Here is a 17,827-nt window from a genome sequence, read left to right as displayed (position 1 = left end):
AGGATTTATTAATAGAAGTTTATGAGCAGGAACAGGTGTGCCTGGGTGGCTCATTGGTTGAGGGTCCACTTCTTCATTTTGGCTCAGGTCATGACCTCAGAGTCATGAGATCAAGCCCCATGTAGGGCTCCGTGCTCACTGTGGAGTCTGCTTGTCCTTGTCCTTCCCTCTTTGCCCTCCCCCTACTCGCTTACTCATGCTCTTTCTCAAATAAATAAACAGATAAATCACCTTTAAAAAATAGGAATTTATAAGCAGGAATACTCTTGCTCTGACAAGAATAGTTGACAAGTTTAGCATTTTACCTGCATAATTCACATAACTCTTATTTCCTTAATAAATAATTGATTATAAATTCTTTTATTTTAATATTGACTTTATTAGGTTCTTTATCTGAAATTCAGTGGCCAGTATATTAGTTCCAAAGTGAATATACAGGAGCAGATCTATGATGAGAGTTAACTGAGTTTAGTAATAATTATTTTGTCAATTTAACTTCTCTTGTAATCATTAGAGTAGACACATCTGTTGTATCAGGAAAATCACAAAAAGTTGTAAAACAAAACTTCCCAGTTCCAAAATTTGGTCCTCCCTCTCAGAATTTTTATTTAGATTACAAAGTATTTCTGTATCAGAAAGGAGTGTAGTAAACCCCATATTCCTGCTACCTAGTAGTTAAATGGTAATACTTCTCTTCTGGTCCCTTTATACTTGGAAAGATTGAAGGGATATGAAGTATATAAAGCATGGGTGATGGGAACAGGTTCAGGACATAGAGCTAAGTCCATATGTTGCATGGTGAGAAGTCAATAGATAATCTTAAAACTGAAAAATGAAGAAGTAGAAATATATATTTAGGAATATAGAGAAGAAAGGTAAAACAATTGCATCTGGATTTGGGAAAGGAGTGGAGAGAGCAGTGGGGAACTATTTTTTTGAGCCATTGACTATGTAAAATATGTTTGCTGATATGTGTTTGCTGGTAACTTTGACAGAAGCAAAAAACATTTTATTTATTTTATTTTATTCTTAAAGATTTTATTTTATTTGAGGGAGAGGGATAGCAAAAAAGAGTGCAAGCAAGGAGAGGGAGAAGCAGGCTCCCCGCTGAGCAGGGAGCCCCTCATATAGGGCTGCATTCCAGGACCCTAGGATCATGACCTGAGCCAAAGGCAGACCTTAACCAACTGAGCCACCCAGGTACCCCAAGCAAAAACATGTTTAAAAAAGAAATACAACAGTTGCCCAGGAATCTTCTGTGTTCTGTCCACTGCTTTTTGTTCTTGGTTAAATTAGATACATACCTGCAACCATAGAAAGCCATCATAGGGAACTTGGATCTTTTGGCCAGTTTTATCCTGAATTCTGTATTCTTTTAAATCTATTGCAGTATCCTTTGATGCCATTAATCCAAATACTGGATCCCCTCCCCCCTTTTTTCTGTTGCTTTCTGTTTCTATTATTTGTATAACAATAATAAAACAATTGTCTGTGTACCTACCACTCAGGTTAGTGAGAATCTCCTGGAAGGAAATCATGTTTTTGTTTGTTTGTAGTACTTTTGTTTGTGAAAGATATCTTCACTGGGTGTAGATCTGTAGCTTAATAATTATTTTCTTCAAAAATTGAGTAGACATTATTTGCTATCTCCTTGCTTCTATTCCTAACAGGATAGATATATTGTCCTTTATTATTTTTCAAAATTACCTTGGCTGTTTCTCTGCTTTTCACTTTGTATATAACCTTTGCGGTTAACTTGTTAAACTAAGAAAATTGTTTTGATTTTGATTGAGATTGCAGTGAAATTATGGCAAGATTAAATTAGCAAGAGTAGACATCTTTTAAATATGTTTTTCTTTCCATCCAGCAACATGTTTGTCTACTTATGTCTTGCCTTTGTTTATGTGTTCTTTAGTTAAGCATTCATTTTCTTCATTTGAGTCTTAAACATTTCTCAGTAGGATCATTTTGTCTCTATATTAATGTATTTTAAAAGTATTTTGAATTTCAGGGTTCTTTTTAACAATTCATTTTTTTATTTTAGAGCCAGAGAGCACACAACCGGGGGCGGGGCAGAAGGAGAGGGAGAAAGAATCTCAAGCAGATTCTATGCTGAACACAGAGCCTGATGCAGGTCTCCATCTCATAACCGTGAGATCGTGACTGAGTTGAAATCAAGGGTTGACGCTTAACCAACTGACCCATCCGTGTGCCCCTGAATTTCAGTTTTTATTTCCTTTTAAACAAAGAGGTATTTTCAAGGTTATAGATTAGAGGAGAGGCAGTGCCTTTTGTTTTATGAGTATGAGTTTATGTGTGTGTTTAAAAGCATGAGATAATTCATAGATTTGACTGCTATCTTATATACAGATCAGGCTAATCTTCTGGGCATTGCTTCAGTTTTAAAGTATGTGATGCTAAAATGAGTGCTATTCTGTGTTTTCAATTTCAACTTTTATTGCATTATGATCAGAGATTATGGTTAACTAGGTTCTACTTTGGAGAGTTTGATTTTCTTTATAGCTTAATACATTGTAAAATCTTACGAATATATTTTCCCTCTCTTTGGGTATATATATCAGATGAGATTTGCTTGTTGTAATGCAGATATTCTCACCTTTTCAACCTATTTTTTGTCCTCACTAATATCCTTTTCTCAAAAATGGAAAGACTGCCAATATTCAGTTATTTATTCATATATCTTTGTGTTTTAAGAATATATATATATATATGTGTGTGTATATATATATACACACACACACATATATCACAATGTTTTATCATCATGATTTTAACTATTTACATATTTTTTTTCTTTTAAGACTAGGAAACGTCCCTCTTTCCCTTTTCATGCCTCTCTCCTGAATATTATTTTTGTATAGTATTAATTTTGCAAACCTAGTTTTGCATAGTGCTGCCTGATATGTCCCTTTATTATCTATACTCCCCTTCTCCCTCTCTTGTCCCTATCATAGTTTTATTTTTGCATGTAGGTCTATTCCTAAAAAGTATAATTTTATTGTAGCTGTTTCCTGCTCTCTAAAATGTACAATGCTATCTGTAATCTTTTGGACATAGCTCTTTCCTACTGAATACTGCCTAGATTTTTACAGATAAGAAATTTTTTGCTGTTTTTAAATGTCTTTGAGACGTCATACATTAAACTACACTTATTTAGGTTGACAACTTAATAATTTTTGGTGTGTCCATACCCATGAAACCACACCATGATCAAGACAGTGAACATACATACCACCTCAGAAAGTTTCCTCATCTACTATATCCCTGCTGGTTTTTTCCCTACTTTTAATCTATCAATTTTTGAGAAAGGGATATTGAAATCTCTTATTTTAATTGTGAATTTTTCTGTTTCTCTTGGCAGTTCAATCAGTTTTTGTCTTATGTAGTTTCAAGTTATATTATTAGCATAAATGCTAATGATTGTTATGTCCCCTTGATTAATTGATCCCATTATTATGAAATGATCCTAATCCTAGTAGTATTTTTAATCCTAGTAGTATTTTTTGTCTAAATGTTAATTAGCCATTCCAGCTTTCTGTTGTTTAGTGTTACAGTAATACATCTTTTTCTTTTCTTTTACTTATATTTATATTTTTACATGTATCCTTTTCTTAAACATTTAAAAGTTAAATAGACTTATGGAGAATCTTTGTTCTCGTGCTGTTGAGTTTGATGTGAAGCTGCTGACTCTCTTAAGCTCTTGTCACCTAGGGCTGTGAAAGCCACTCACAACAGAGGGGTTCTGGTTCTGTCCCTGAGCATTCTTTTCACTTTGATCTTTTTTTTGAAAGGGTGATGTTATTTGCGTAATACAGTTCCTGGGATATTATTGAGATGGTTTTTTAAGAATGAAGCCTAATTGCGGTCTAACATGCTGTGTTTGAAATCTGAGAATTCTGAGAAAAAAGCTTTTAGTTACAAGACTTAGTTCAATACAACTGTACCACTCCCTATTGCAGTATTGAGCTCAGACCTTTCTCCGTCTTCACAGCATGATAAATTAATAAGTTTGTTGAACCCTGTGCTTTTGAGTCATCTGTTAAACCACAGATCAGATCAGAAAGGAACATCAGAATCTGCAAAAGAAGTCTTTACCTCATTTATCATCTCCACCTACTAGAAAACTGATGGAGTATTTGTGATTGTCACTGAATAGTAGGGGGACAGATGGTCGGCTATCATCCTATCAGAAGATGGCCTTTTCTGTTTGGCATGGTATATGTTTCACAGTATTTCATTAGCTTCATTTTTCTCATCTGTCACTTTGAACATAATACATAGACTGTAGTAGATAAAAATAGAAGTTTATGCTATACCTGTAGGAAAGGGACCTTGGCAGAGTTGAATCTTTTGTATAATTAAAATAATCTATCAGGTTTTAAAAGTTGTCATTTTATGTTTAATTTTTCAAAATGGATGCTGTCATAAAAGACATTATTTTGATAAAAGGTCTTAAATTTCAGATTTTCTTAAATTTGCTGTGTGAAAAAATTTTATTTAAATATAATGGAATTTTAGGAGTGCCTGGGTGGCTCATTTGGTTGTCTGCCTTCGGCTCAGATTATTGATCCCAGAGTCCTGGGTTCAAACCCCACGTGGGCCTCCCTGCTCACTGGGAAGCCTACTTTTCTCTCTCCCTCTGCCCCTCTCCCTCCTCACCCCCTGACCCGCACTTGCTCTCTCTCTTTCTCTCTCTCTTTCTCTCTCAAATAAATGAAATCTTTATATATGTTGGAATTCTCCAACTTTTTATCTGTTTAAGCATTTTTCATCACCTGCTTGTGCTCTCTGCATTAGTCTAGGCATTAGGGAAACACAGATAAATAACATCAGAGGAGCCTAAATCTTCATTGTATGTTATATCTCTGAGTTTCATGAATCTCCAAACACACTCATTTTAAAAAATGAACTAGTGCTTTAATTTTTGAATAGTATTTTAGTAATGTCTATCATACTTTAGTTAATTAACTTATTTTTAGTTCTCAAATTGTACTCTAAAAAATACTATTTTATTTGTACTCATGTGTGAGGAAAATGGCTGTGCTACCATGTTTACAGACATACCAATATTGGAAACAGAATTCAATAATGAATCACTTCTAAATTTTATAAGGAACACACAAACATTAAAAGACTGGTTACAGAAAGCAGAATGGAGAAAAAAGACATTTGTTATCATTTTCATTTTCATTAAAGAGCAGCTCCCTCTGAGAAGAATCAAAAGAATTAGTAATATTTCATCTATATTGCAAAATAATGCATACATAGAAAAGTTAGTGATGGTACTGATTTCATTACTTTTACTTTCTCACACTCAATGCAGAGAAATACAACAATATAAAGAAAAATATGTCCTCATTATTATTCACAATAAAAAGGATCTGCTTCGTTCTGCAGGCCTGGCCATATTATGTAATAGGAAACACCTAATGACTCAAGTGATTCTGACCCACTGAATATCTGTTCTCATGTATATTTGTGACTGGACTAAGTCCATAGGAGCTGTGATGTACTGAACCATTTCTCTGGTATCCCTAGATCTCACTAAATTAAAAAAAGACCCTACATAAGAAAAGATAACAATCAATCTGTCCATAATTTTTTTTAATTTTTTTTTTTAATTTTTTATTTATTTATGATAGTCACAGAGAGAGAGAGAGAGAGGCAGAGACACGGGCGGAGGGAGAAGCAGGCTCCATGCACCGGGAGCCCGATGTGGGACTCGATCCCGGGTCTCCAGGATCGCGCCCTGGGCCAAAGGCAGGCGCCAAACCGCTGCGCCACCCAGGGATCCCTCCATAATTTTTATATATATGTGTCAGGTAGAAATGGGGGCCCTTCCTTGAGGACATGAATACAAGTATTGTGATCCAAAGATTACTGGATCGATATTGTATCTGTTTTAATAAAAATAAAGTGTATATCAAAACTACTGCCTGATAAAGAAACTTCCACAATTTGTCTCAATTCTTCAAATAACAGAGCAAGTTCCTTTTCTAGGCTGACAATGAGTCCTGTATTGCCATTGCTGCAGGCCAGGAAACTCAGTACCAAAGGTAAATCATTGAATTGAAACACCTGATAGGTGTTACAGTAACAGATGATATTTTTATTTTTTGAGAGTCCAAGTTTGCCCCCTTGGTCTGTTGCAGGGGCAAAAGAAGGTAAGAAACCACGTCTCAGGGACACATGAGCGATTCAGTCGGTTAGGCGTCTGCCTTCAGCTTGGGTCTTCAGGATCAAGTCCCGTGTCTGGCTTCCCACTTGGTGAGGAGTCTGCTTCTCCCTTTGCCCCTCCCCTGCATGTGTTCTCTTACTCACATGTTCTCTCTCTCTCTCAAATAAATGAATAAACAAACAAGCCAACAAATAAATATTTATTTATTTTTGAAAAGAAACCATATGTCAGAGCATGCTCTAGAGCATTATCACTGGCCACTTTAATAACAGGACTCTGTCTCTCTCTGACACAAAAATAGCATGGAGCCCTTCACACTTGGTAATTTTTTATATAGGAAACTCTTAGGTCCTGGCTTTCTAGGCTGCTGCGTTATCTCAGCTGTAAATTCAGGGACAGCTCGTACATACTTCATTTGATATGACTACTTCTGTCCTACAAATTAGTAGTTACAAACCAGCTTTCCTTTGAACTCATTCTGGAGGATAATCTGCTGGAATAGTTTTATGGAGGAGTGATATCAATCAAGAAAATAGTTTACTAGAGTTTTTTTGGTATTACTCTGGATGAAACTCTGATACCCAGAGAATTATACCTCTTTGACTTAAGCAGTTAGCATTAACCCTTGACATATAGTAAAGTATTGAATTAAATGTTAATAAACTAAATGCTAATGAGCTAAATTACAATTTATTGTTTTCAGTATACTACATTTCTGGAGAGCGATACTCAAAATATATGGTAGAGTGCTATCTAAAAATACCATGTTGTTTTTGGTTAAGTATTCTTTTATTTCTTTACTACTCTCATCTTTTCTTTTTCTCCTAATTTTTCTTTTTTCTTTTCTTTCCATTTACATTCATCTCTCCATTCCCTTACTTCTTCCTCATCCTTCACTTTTCTTACCTTAATCATCATCTAGAGAAACAAAAAATATTCCAGCCCTCCAGCCTCTACCCATCCCAATTTTTGTAGAAGGCAATAAGAAAATGCTGTAAAATGCCTCCTATTTATCTTATTTATTGGTCTGCCAGGCAGGCTTAAAATAGTGGAATATTCATAATATTTTTAAGAATTTAAGGAAATACTTAATTTGATTCTGGAATAGACTGATTCATTAGATTTTAGGTTTAAAGTTGAGGAAGTACTGGATGAGGCTTAGAGAAAAATACTGTTTTTCAAAACAATATGTGAAAACCCTTACATTAATTTGTCATCTGTTTAGATTAGTAATTTGCCATCCATCCTGCTCTTAAAAGCAAACTTTGAGTTGTAGAGAACTAAGTAATAAGCCTCTTGAGCATGAGACTGGATTTCTATAAAGGAAACTTGCTTTTCAAATAAAAATACATTTGTATTAGGAGACATATGTAAGCCCTTTTTATCTGGGAAGAACATCCTTAAAAATTCTATGTCTGTGTTATAATATTTTGAAATAATAGGGAACAGATTATTTCTTTTGATATACCACATTTTATGAAATGTGTTTATTCTGAGGTATAACTTACATTCTAAAAATGGCAGTTTGATGAAATTGTATATTGTGTCATTTACATTTTCTTGCTTATTCTATTTTAGAGCTTTTTTTATTCTTTCTCAAAGACCATGAATCTATCTTTATCTTAATTTTTTTCATGTCTTTTAAAAAGCAAGGTACTATGAGATCTTTAAGGAGGAATCTGAAAGAATATGAAGGTCATAAACCTCAGTGTGAATTATTTCATTAAATTTAGTAAATTATGGTAGAAGAAAACCATAAAAGGTAATTAAAAGAACGGGAAGGATATAAACTTTTTTTTAAAAAATATTTTATCTATTTATTCACGACAGACACACACACAGAGAGAGAGGCAGAGACACAGGCAGAGGGAGAAGCAGGCTCCATGCAGGGAGCCCGATGTGGGACTCGATCCTGGGACCCTGGGATCACGCCCTGGGCCAAAGGCAGATGCTTAACCACTGAGTCCCCAGGCGTCCCAGGAAAGGTATAAACTTTGATGAGATCATGTCCTTATAGGTATTAGTTTCTTATATACATTATTTGTATTTCATATTGTAGCAAGCTTGTTTAAATAAGAAGTCACAATTGTGACTTAAAAGCTAGACTTAACAATTTTGTGTGTGTGTGTGTGTGTGTGTGTGTAATTAGCCATCACTGATTAGCTTTTGGGCTTGTTACTTTAATTTTTAGAATGGTAGAAAAGGGAGGACTTTAGGATTTATTATCTAATCCCTTTATTTCACTAGGGAAGGAATTGGCCCAAAGAAGTCACTCAGTGATGAGTTGCAGAATTTACTTGATCTACATAGTTTAACTCCTAGTTCAGTGCTGTTTCTTTTGCATCAACCTGCTTTTCTATGCCTAAAGGAAAAACAGTGTCTCTAATTAATACTTATTTAGGATTAATAGTATCAAGTAGTCAAATGGCCACTTCTTGACTTGTTAGTAAGAGAGTAGGAGTGCATTGAACAGGATTCCATGAGGCTACATGATATACTTTTTCAATTAGGAAGGAAGGAGATCCACACCTTTTGGGGTGATTTTTTTGGTTCTGAGTGCTTCATATTTTGAAAATGACTAAGTAAATCATACATACTGTGTCTTTTCCTTCTGGCTGTGGCATAATAGTGATTGTGAGTAGACATGAAAGATGAGTGTATTTTTGCAGTTATATTTATTCTTCTGCAGCATTAATAAGCTTACAGCAACTATAACCTTGTACAGATCAATGTTGTTTTCTTTAAAAAGTTTTCTTTGCATTTCCATATTAACATTAATTTTATAATTAAAATACTAATACTAATTTTAGACAATTGGATTCCTTATTAACCATTATTCCTTAATAATGGTTACTATTAACATTTGACCTATTTTCTGCTCTTTATATATTAGTATATAAATCTTACATGCTTTTTTTATATATAAACTACATTGTGTAGATTTGAATCCTGATTTTTTAACATTATACAGCATATACAGTTTTTAATATCATTATTGTTTAAAATTAATCAAATCTGTGTAGTATCATTTTAATACATGTGCCATAATTTATGAAATCAGTTCCCTACTGCTATTTTGTTGTAGGAAGTAAGTAGTCCAATTTCACTTTTTAACATGTAGCTGTCCAGTTCCATACACATTTTAGGATTATTCATCCTAGTTCTGTGAAAAATGTTGATACTTTGATAGGGATTGCATTAAATCTTTAGATTGCTTTAGTTGTATGGCCATTTCAACAATATTTATTCTCCCAATTCATTAGAATAGAATGTTTTCCCATTTGTGTCATCTTCAATTTATTCCATCAATCTTTAATAGTTCAGAGTATAGGCCTTTGACCTCCTTGGTTAGGTTTATTCCTAGATAATTTATTGTTTGTGATGCAATTATAAATGGGATTATTTTCTTAATTTCTGTTTATGCTACTTCATTATTTAGTGTATAGAAATGCAATAGATTTGTGTATTGATTTTGTATCCTACAACCTTTATAAATTGATTTATCATTTCCAGTAGGTTTTTGGTGGAGTCTTTCGGATTTTCTATATATAGTGTCATATGATCTGCAAGTAGTGAAAGATATAGTTCTTCCTTACCAACCTGGATGCCTTTTATTTCTTTTTCTTGTCTGATTGCTGTGGCTAGAATTTCAGGGCTATGTTAAATAAAAGTGGAGAGAGTGAATATACTTGGCTTGTTCCTGATCTTAGGGGAAAAGCTCTCATCTTTTCACCATTGAGTATGATGTTAGCTGTGGGTTTTTCATAGATGGCCTTTATTATGTTGAAGTATATTCCGTGTGAAACTGCTGTGTTGAGAATTTTTATCGTAAGTGGGTATCATACTTTATTAAATGTTTTTTCTGCGTTTTTTGAAATAATCAGATGATTTTTATCCTTTCTCTTGATCTGATGTATCATGTTGATTGATTTGTGAATAGTTAACCACCCTTTCATCCCAGGAATAGATTGATTTGTGAATAGTTAACCACCCTTTCATCCCAGGAATAATTCCCACTTGATCTTGGCGAATGATTTGTTTTTAATGTATTGTTGGATTTGTTTTGTTTATATTTTGTTGAGGATATTTTTGCATGTGTGTTCATCGTTTCTCTCTCTCTCTCTCTCTCTCTCTCTCGGTGTCTTCATCTGGTTTGGGTATCAGTATAATGCTGGCCTCATACAATGAAATTGGAAACTTTTCTGACTCTTCTGTTGTTTTAAATAGTTTTAAAATAATAGATATCAACTCTTTTTTAAAAGTTTGATAGAATTCACCTGTAAAGCCATCTGGTCCTAGACTTGTATGATGGGAGTCATTTTGACTAGTGATTCACTTTCATGGCTGGCAATTAGTCTGTTCAAAATTTTCTATTTCTTCCTGATTTCAGTTTTGGCAGGTTACATGTTTTCGATAATTTGTCCATTTCTTCTATGTGTCCCAATTTGTTGGCATATAATTTTTCATAATATTCTCTTATAATTATTTGTATTTCTGTGGTGTTATTTATTTCTCTCTTTCATTCCATCATTTTGTTGGAATCCTCTTTCTTTTCGTTTTGATGAGTCTGCATATAGGTTTATCAGTTTTATTGATTTTTTTTTTTTTCACAAAGAACTAAGTCCTCGTTCCATTTATCTGTTCTGTGGTTTTTTAGTTTTAGCTTCATTTATTTTTGTTCTAATCTTTATTATTTCCTTTCTTTTACAGGCTTGGGGTTTTCTTCTTCTTTTTTATTCCCTCTCTCTCTTTTAGGTATAAAATTAGGTTGGATTTTTTTTTTTTTTTTGAGATTTTTCTTCTCGAGCCAGGTCTGTATTACTATAAACTACCTCTTGGTATCACTTTTGCTGTATCCTAAGGAATTTTGACTAAAGTGTTTTTCATTTGTCTCCATGTTTTTTGATTTCCTTTTTTATTTCTTGATTGACTCATTCATTATTTAATAGTATGTTATTTAATATCCATGTATTTGTGTTCTTTCCAGAATTTTTCTTCTGGTTCATTTCTAGATTTATAGTGTTGTGGTCAGAAAAGATGCATTGTATGACTCCTTCTTTTTAATTTTTTGGGACTTGTTTTGTAGTCTAATGATGATCTATTGTAGAATATTCCATGTGCACTTGAAAAGAATGTGTATTCTGTTTTAGGATGGATTGTTCTGAATATATGTTAGATACATCTGGTCCATTGTCATCCAAACCTGTTGTTTTCTTGTCAGTTTTCTGTTTGAATGATCTGTCCATTGATTTAAGTAGTGTTTTAAAGTCCCCTGCTATTATTGAATTACTGTGAGTTACTATCTTCATGTTTGTTAATAGCTGTTTTATGTATTTGAGTGCTCCCATATTGGGTGTATACATACTTAAAATTGTTAAATACTCTTGCTTGATGTTCCCTTTATAATTATATAGTGTTCTTCTTTGTCTCGTTACAGTCTTTGTTTTAAAGTTTATTTTGTCCAATATAAGTATTACTCCCCAGCTTTCTTTTCACTGCCATTTGAATGATAAATGCTTTTCCATCCATTCCCTTTCTGTCTTCCTGTGCCTTTAGGTCTGAAATGAGTCTTTTGTAGGAAGCATATGGTTGAATCTTGCTTTTTTTTAATCCATTCCATCACCCTGTGTTTTTTGATTGGAGTGTTTAGTCCATTTACATTTAGAGTAATTATTGTTACTATGTACTTACTGCCATTTTGTTACTTGTTTTATTTTTATTTTTTTAAAGATTTTATTTATTTATTCATGAGAGGCACAGAGAGATTGAGACAGAGACACAGGCAGAGGGAGAAGCAGGCTGCACACAGGGAGCCTGATGCAACACTCGATCCCAGGACCCCAGGATCACTCCCTGAGCTGAAGCCACATGCTTAACCGCTGAGCCACCCAGGCATCCCAGTTACTTGTTTTATGATTATTTTTTGTAGTTCTTTTTTAGTTCTTTTCTTCTCTTGCTCTCTCAGGGTTTGCTGGCTTTCTTTAGTGATATACTTGGATTCCTTTCTCTTTATTGTTTGAATATCTGTTATCAGTATTTGATTTGTCATTACCTTTAATGTTATATATAATGTCTTTTGCATGTATCATTTGATGATATACATTGCATATGTTAAGTTGATGTCACATAAGCTTGAACCCATTCCGAAAGCATTATATTTTTTCTCTTCTCTTCCCCATGTTTTAGGTATATGGCATCATGCTTTACATCCTTTTATTTTGTGAGTCTCTTGACTGTTATAAATATACTTAATTTTACTGCTTTTGTGCTTCCTACTTTTCTTATTCCTGCTTATGGTCCTTCCTTCCTACTCAGAGGAGTCCCCTTTAACATTTCTTGTGAGACTGGTTTAGTGGTGATTAATTCCGTTAATTTTTGTTTGTGTAGGAAACTTTTTATCTCTCTTTCTATTCTGAACCGTACCCTTACTGGATAGAGCATTCTTGGTTGCAGGGTTTTTTGTTTGTTTTTTCTGCACTTTGAATATATCATGCCCCTCCCTATTGGCTTGTAAAGTTTCTGGTAGAAAATCAGATGATAGCCTTATGGAGTTTCTCTTGTATGTAACGATTTTCTCTTGCTACTTATAAGATTCTCTATCACTACTTTTTGCCATTTTAATTTTTGTGTGTTCTTGTTCAGGCCTCTTTGGGTTGTTGTGGGATATCGGTGCCTGCTGGATCTGGATTTCTATTTCCTTCCCCAGATTCAAAAAGTTTTCAACTATTATTTTCTCAAATAAAATTTCTGCCACTTTTTCTCTCTCTTCTTCTTGGATCCCTATAATGCAAATGCTATGCTTGATGGTGTCCCTGAGTTCCTTTTATTATTCTCATCTTTTATTCGTTTTTTTTCTTGCTTCTGTTCAGCTTGATTGCTTTCCATTACTTTGTCCTCCAGTACCCTCATCTGTTTTTTTTTTTTGTTTGTTTGTTTGCTTCCTTAGCCTATTACTTATTCACTCTAGGATATTTTTAATTCTAGTTACTAAATTTTCCATCTCTGATTGGTTCCTTTTTACTTTTTCATGAGTGTCTCACTGAGGTCCTCCACTCTTTTCTCAAGTTCAGGGAGTATCTTTATGACCATTACTTTAAATTTCTATCAGGCATATTACTTAGGTTCATTTCATTTAGACTTCTTATTGTGATTTTGTCATGTTCTTTCATTAGGATGTATTCCTCTGTCTCTTCATTTTATCTAAGTCTGTATTTTCCTAGGTGTTAGGCAAATGAGCTGTATCTCCTGCTCTTGCCTTATGTTGACGAAATTGTATAGTGCCATGGAGTGTGGTGTCCCCTGTTAACGTGAATCTGGTGCTTCATGGGTATCTCCTGTGTGGTTTATGTGCTCCTTACTGTTGTATCTGAGCTGGGTTTTCCTTAAGCTTAGCAGTCTGCGGTGGCTGTTTGCCTATTATGGTAGGGTTTGGTCCCTGTGTTGTTAGTGTGCAAGTCTGGGCCTGCCTTGGGCTTGAGTTAAGTCAGACCATGCGTTTGTCAGCTGTGGTAGCAGCAAACTACAGGGCACTCTCCCTATGTTGTCTCCTGAGAAGCTTTTGTTGGTGGGCAGGGCCTTCAGTCAGACCAGATGTCTGTCCCCAGCCAATTGCTGGGCCTGTAATCCTATTTTCCTGTTCCTCTGTTCAGGGTAGGAGTTACTTTGGTGTGGTGCTGACCCCTTTTGGGGCTGCTTGCATATTGGCACACTTGTGGGACTATTTTGGATGGATTCTAGTTGTGGGTATGTTGGAGGGAGAAGGTTTGCTGGAGAACATCGAGGCAGGGTGTGCTGTTAGTGAGCTGGGTAGAGTGTGTTTGGGCTGTGCTAGTTCCCATATATCCCTGTATCTTGGTGGAATCAGGAGAGGGAAATGGCATCATGAGCTCCTTTATTCTTGGAGAAGTCTTCCTAAGATCCCCCTGCAGCACATTCTCTGAGATTAGTGAACAGATCTCACTCCTGTCTGTCTAACTCCTGCTTCTATGCTATATCTCCGTGAGGGTTATGTGCCTCTCGATCATGTCTCTACCCTTCCTACCTCTTCCATGTGGCCTCTTCTCTACATTTAGCTATGGAGAACTTCCAGTCTTCCAGTTAGTTTCTGGGTTATTTATAATCACGTGGTTGTTATCTAGGTGTATTGGTGGGAGGTGAGCCTTAGGATCTTCCTACTCAGTCATCTTCCCCTGGAATCTTCTGAGGCTTGTTCTTTAGTGATTCCTCAGGAAGATCTTATTTGTATAATATTCTCTGAGGAAAAAAAAATATTCTCTGAGGTTTTATTTTTAATGTTGGTAGCATTTATCTGTAGTTTTATTCTTGAAAGTTGGTTTCACTAGATATAAAATCCTTAGCTCACATTTCTTTGAAAATACTAAATATATTACTTTATTTTTTCCTGGTATAAAATGTTACTATCAAAAAGGGACTGATAATCCTTTTAGCTCACTTTTTTCCCCCTGTATGTCCAAGTAATTTTTCCTTTTTCTTCAAAGCTCAGGAGTAGTAATAGGATATGTCTTGGCATTAGTGACTCTGGGTATTTTAGAGCATGTGATGTATTTTGTTAGTATTTAATTATATTCTATTCAGGAAACTTTTCCTGAATTACAGTTCTTTTTCTTTTTAAAGATTTTTCTTTATTTATTCATGGGAGACATAGAGAGAGAGACAAAGACACAGGCAGAGGGAGAAGCAGGCTCTATGCAGGGAGCCCGATGTGGGACTTGATCTTGGGTCTCCAGGATCACGCCCTGGGCTGAAGCAGCGCTAAGCTGCTGAGCCACCCAGGCTGCCCTGAATTATAGTTCTTAATATTTGATCTGTTCCCTTGTTTTGGTTTTATTTTTCAGGGATTTCTATTTACTTCTTTCACCATCTTCCTATATTTCCAGTTACTCTCAAATCCTTTTTATTTCTTTAGATATAAACACTTTTTCTCCTTATCATTTTTATTTGAGGCATTATTTGTGGTGTTTATTCATTCTTTGTCTTTTCTTTTCGTTTTTTTATATTTATTTATTTATTTTATTATTTATTTTATAATAAATTTATTTTTTATTGGTGTTCAATTTGCCAACATACAGAATAACACCCAGTGCTCATCCTTCTTTTCATTTCTTAAATGATTTTTTTTTTCATTTGAAATCTTCTTGTAGTCTCATGACCTAAATTTTGAATGATTAAGATGGTGATTTGTGTTTTATCATGCCTTCTACCACTTTAAAAATTTGTTTTAGGGTCACCTAGTTGGATCAGTTGGTTCAGCGTCTGCCTTGGCTCAGGTCATGATCTCAAGGTTTTGGGATCGAGCCCCACATTGGGCTCTGCTGGCAGGCACTCCTTCTCCTCTCTGTGCCCTCTCTCACTTTCTCTCAAACAAACAAACAAACAAACAAATAAATAAATTAAATAAGATCTTTTAAATAAATTTTGTTTTAGCTTATTTTGAAATAGATTTGATTTATTCTGTGCATTTTTTTGTGTATTTTCATCATTTGTATTATTGCTTAATTTTAGTTAATTTTTTTCTTTTAATAGTTTTGGCTATTGATCTTGATACTTTTACATGGAATTGGTTTTATAGGACTTTTAGAATGGGTTGTGATTCAGGGTAGCTATTAAATTTCCTGGAGCTCCTTTTCTATTCTTTTGTGTGTAAAAATACAGTAACCTGCTTTCAGAAATTTCTTGATTCTGTTTCCTTGCTCTCCTTTTATCAAGTCATTTTCCCCTTTATCGTTATTATTTCTAGTTTGCTCAATTAAATTCCTTTTGTGGCAGCTTCTTCCATAGATTGCTTTTGAGAGTTCATTGGGACTAGCCTTCACCAAATTGTTCAGTCTTTAATGCAGCTATGTTTCATTCATCTGCCACTAGAATGGGTATACTTCTCTCTGTTTTAAATGCTGTTCTCAAAATGGCCTATTGAATTCTCCAGCAAAAAATAGTTCCTTTTCTAGAATTCTGAAGTTCTTTATTCGCTTGTTTCCCTTTGATTTCTCCTTCAAAGACACTGAAGCTACTGATATGTTGGCAATTTGACATTACCTACTTCTGTTTGGGGGTTAGGAAGATACATTGTCACCTTGTTTTATTGAAAATATTTTCTATGGGTCTTGCTTTTGATATGTAATTGCTCTTTCTGTTCTATATGATAATTTAGAAATAATCTAAAACTTTGCTGCCACTGCCTTCTTCTACTCACAGTCTTCTGATACAAGCATTTTAATGACTAATCCTTATGGAAATACACCAAAATTTTCTCAACCACTTCTTAATGTTGAAAAACCTTTATACATACTTTCTATCTTCAGAAGCCATCTCAAAACTTTCCTGTATAAAGTCTTCATAGTTTTAATGCGAAAATGACTATTAATTATCCTCTGTCATATCCAACAATGTGTTTCTTTTATTACCCACAACCGATCTGTTTCTTAGAGAAACTAAAATATCATGCAAAACACTAGAAGGAAAAATATAAAAACTTGAAATGTGTTTACAGAAAACTGGACAAAAGACACATTTTAAGTCACAAAGGACAAAATACGAATGGTCTAACATACTAACATCAGTATTTCAGCCAACAGATTGACAGATTTACAAACAAAATAGAAATACTAGGTATGGCAAATCACTTGTGGAGATATAAATTAATTCCTCTTTTGGTTCAGTTTGGGAATATTTAATGAAAATCCTTAAAAATATCTGTAATCTGTGATGCAGGAAGTTCAGTTCCATGATTTGATCATAAGGGAAAAGTATATTATGTGTTTAAAATTGTGACTATATGTATATTTGTTGTACTGATTTATAATATCGAAAATAAAAAAATTATCCGAATATCTAACAACAAAGCATTTAGTAAAGTTAGGTGTATTCAGGAATGGAATACCTTACAGCCACTGGATTATATTGTAGAATATTATTTAATGGTATGAATATATTTGAATTTTTTAAAAAGATTTTATTTATTTGAGAGAAAGTGAGCACGCACAAGTGAGGGTAATGGGGGAGGAAGGGCAGAGGGAGAGGAAAAGGGAGAAGCAGGCTCCCCGCTGAGCAGGGAGCCTGATGCCGGGCTGGATACCTGGACCCTGGGATCATGACCCAAGCTGAAGGCAGTTGCTTAAATGACTGAGCCACTCAGGCACCCATATATTTGCAATGTTAAATGAAAAAGAAGTTTATAAAGTATCATAAATGGTGTATTCTACTTTTACAAAAACAAATATATACAAAGAAAAATGTCTGGAAGGATATACTCAAATAATTATTTTTAGGTGTATTAGAGGAGATCTTTATCTCTTTTTTGTGTGTGTGCGTTGTTTTGAAGATTTTTTTCTTTTTTTGTTTTTAAGATTTTATTTATTCATGAGAGACACACAGAGAGAGGCAGAGACACAGGCAGACGGAGAAGCAGGCTCCCCATGGGAGCCCAATGTGGGACTCGTTACCAGGACCCGGGGATCACGACCTGAGCCAAAGGCTCAACCACTGAGCCACCTGGGTGTCCCTGAAGACTTTTATTTCTTAATTCTATTTATATTTCCTATAATTAACACTTACAGATTTTGTATTAAGAAAAAAGTTACTATTAAGTCATAAAAATATAAATATATTCTC

The 17,827-nt window shown here is 34.5% G+C and overlaps 1 protein-coding gene and 1 pseudogene across 6 annotated transcripts in view; one reads left to right on the top strand and one right to left on the bottom strand.

The window, feature by feature from the left end:
- Window positions 1-17,827, top strand: part of SCAPER (S-phase cyclin A associated protein in the ER) — a 422,176-nt gene that overhangs the window by 144,210 nt on the left and 260,139 nt on the right. The gene's annotated exons all lie outside the window — the stretch shown is intronic.
- Window positions 5,899-6,614, bottom strand: LOC121484546 (annotated as a pseudogene).

The sequence above is a fragment of the Vulpes lagopus genome, chromosome 2 (assembly GCF_018345385.1).
Source record: "Vulpes lagopus strain Blue_001 chromosome 2, ASM1834538v1, whole genome shotgun sequence".
Lineage (NCBI taxonomy): Eukaryota > Metazoa > Chordata > Mammalia > Carnivora > Canidae > Vulpes > Vulpes lagopus.
Note: the sequence above shows the minus strand (reverse complement) of the source record. Positions and strands in the feature narration are given on the sequence as shown.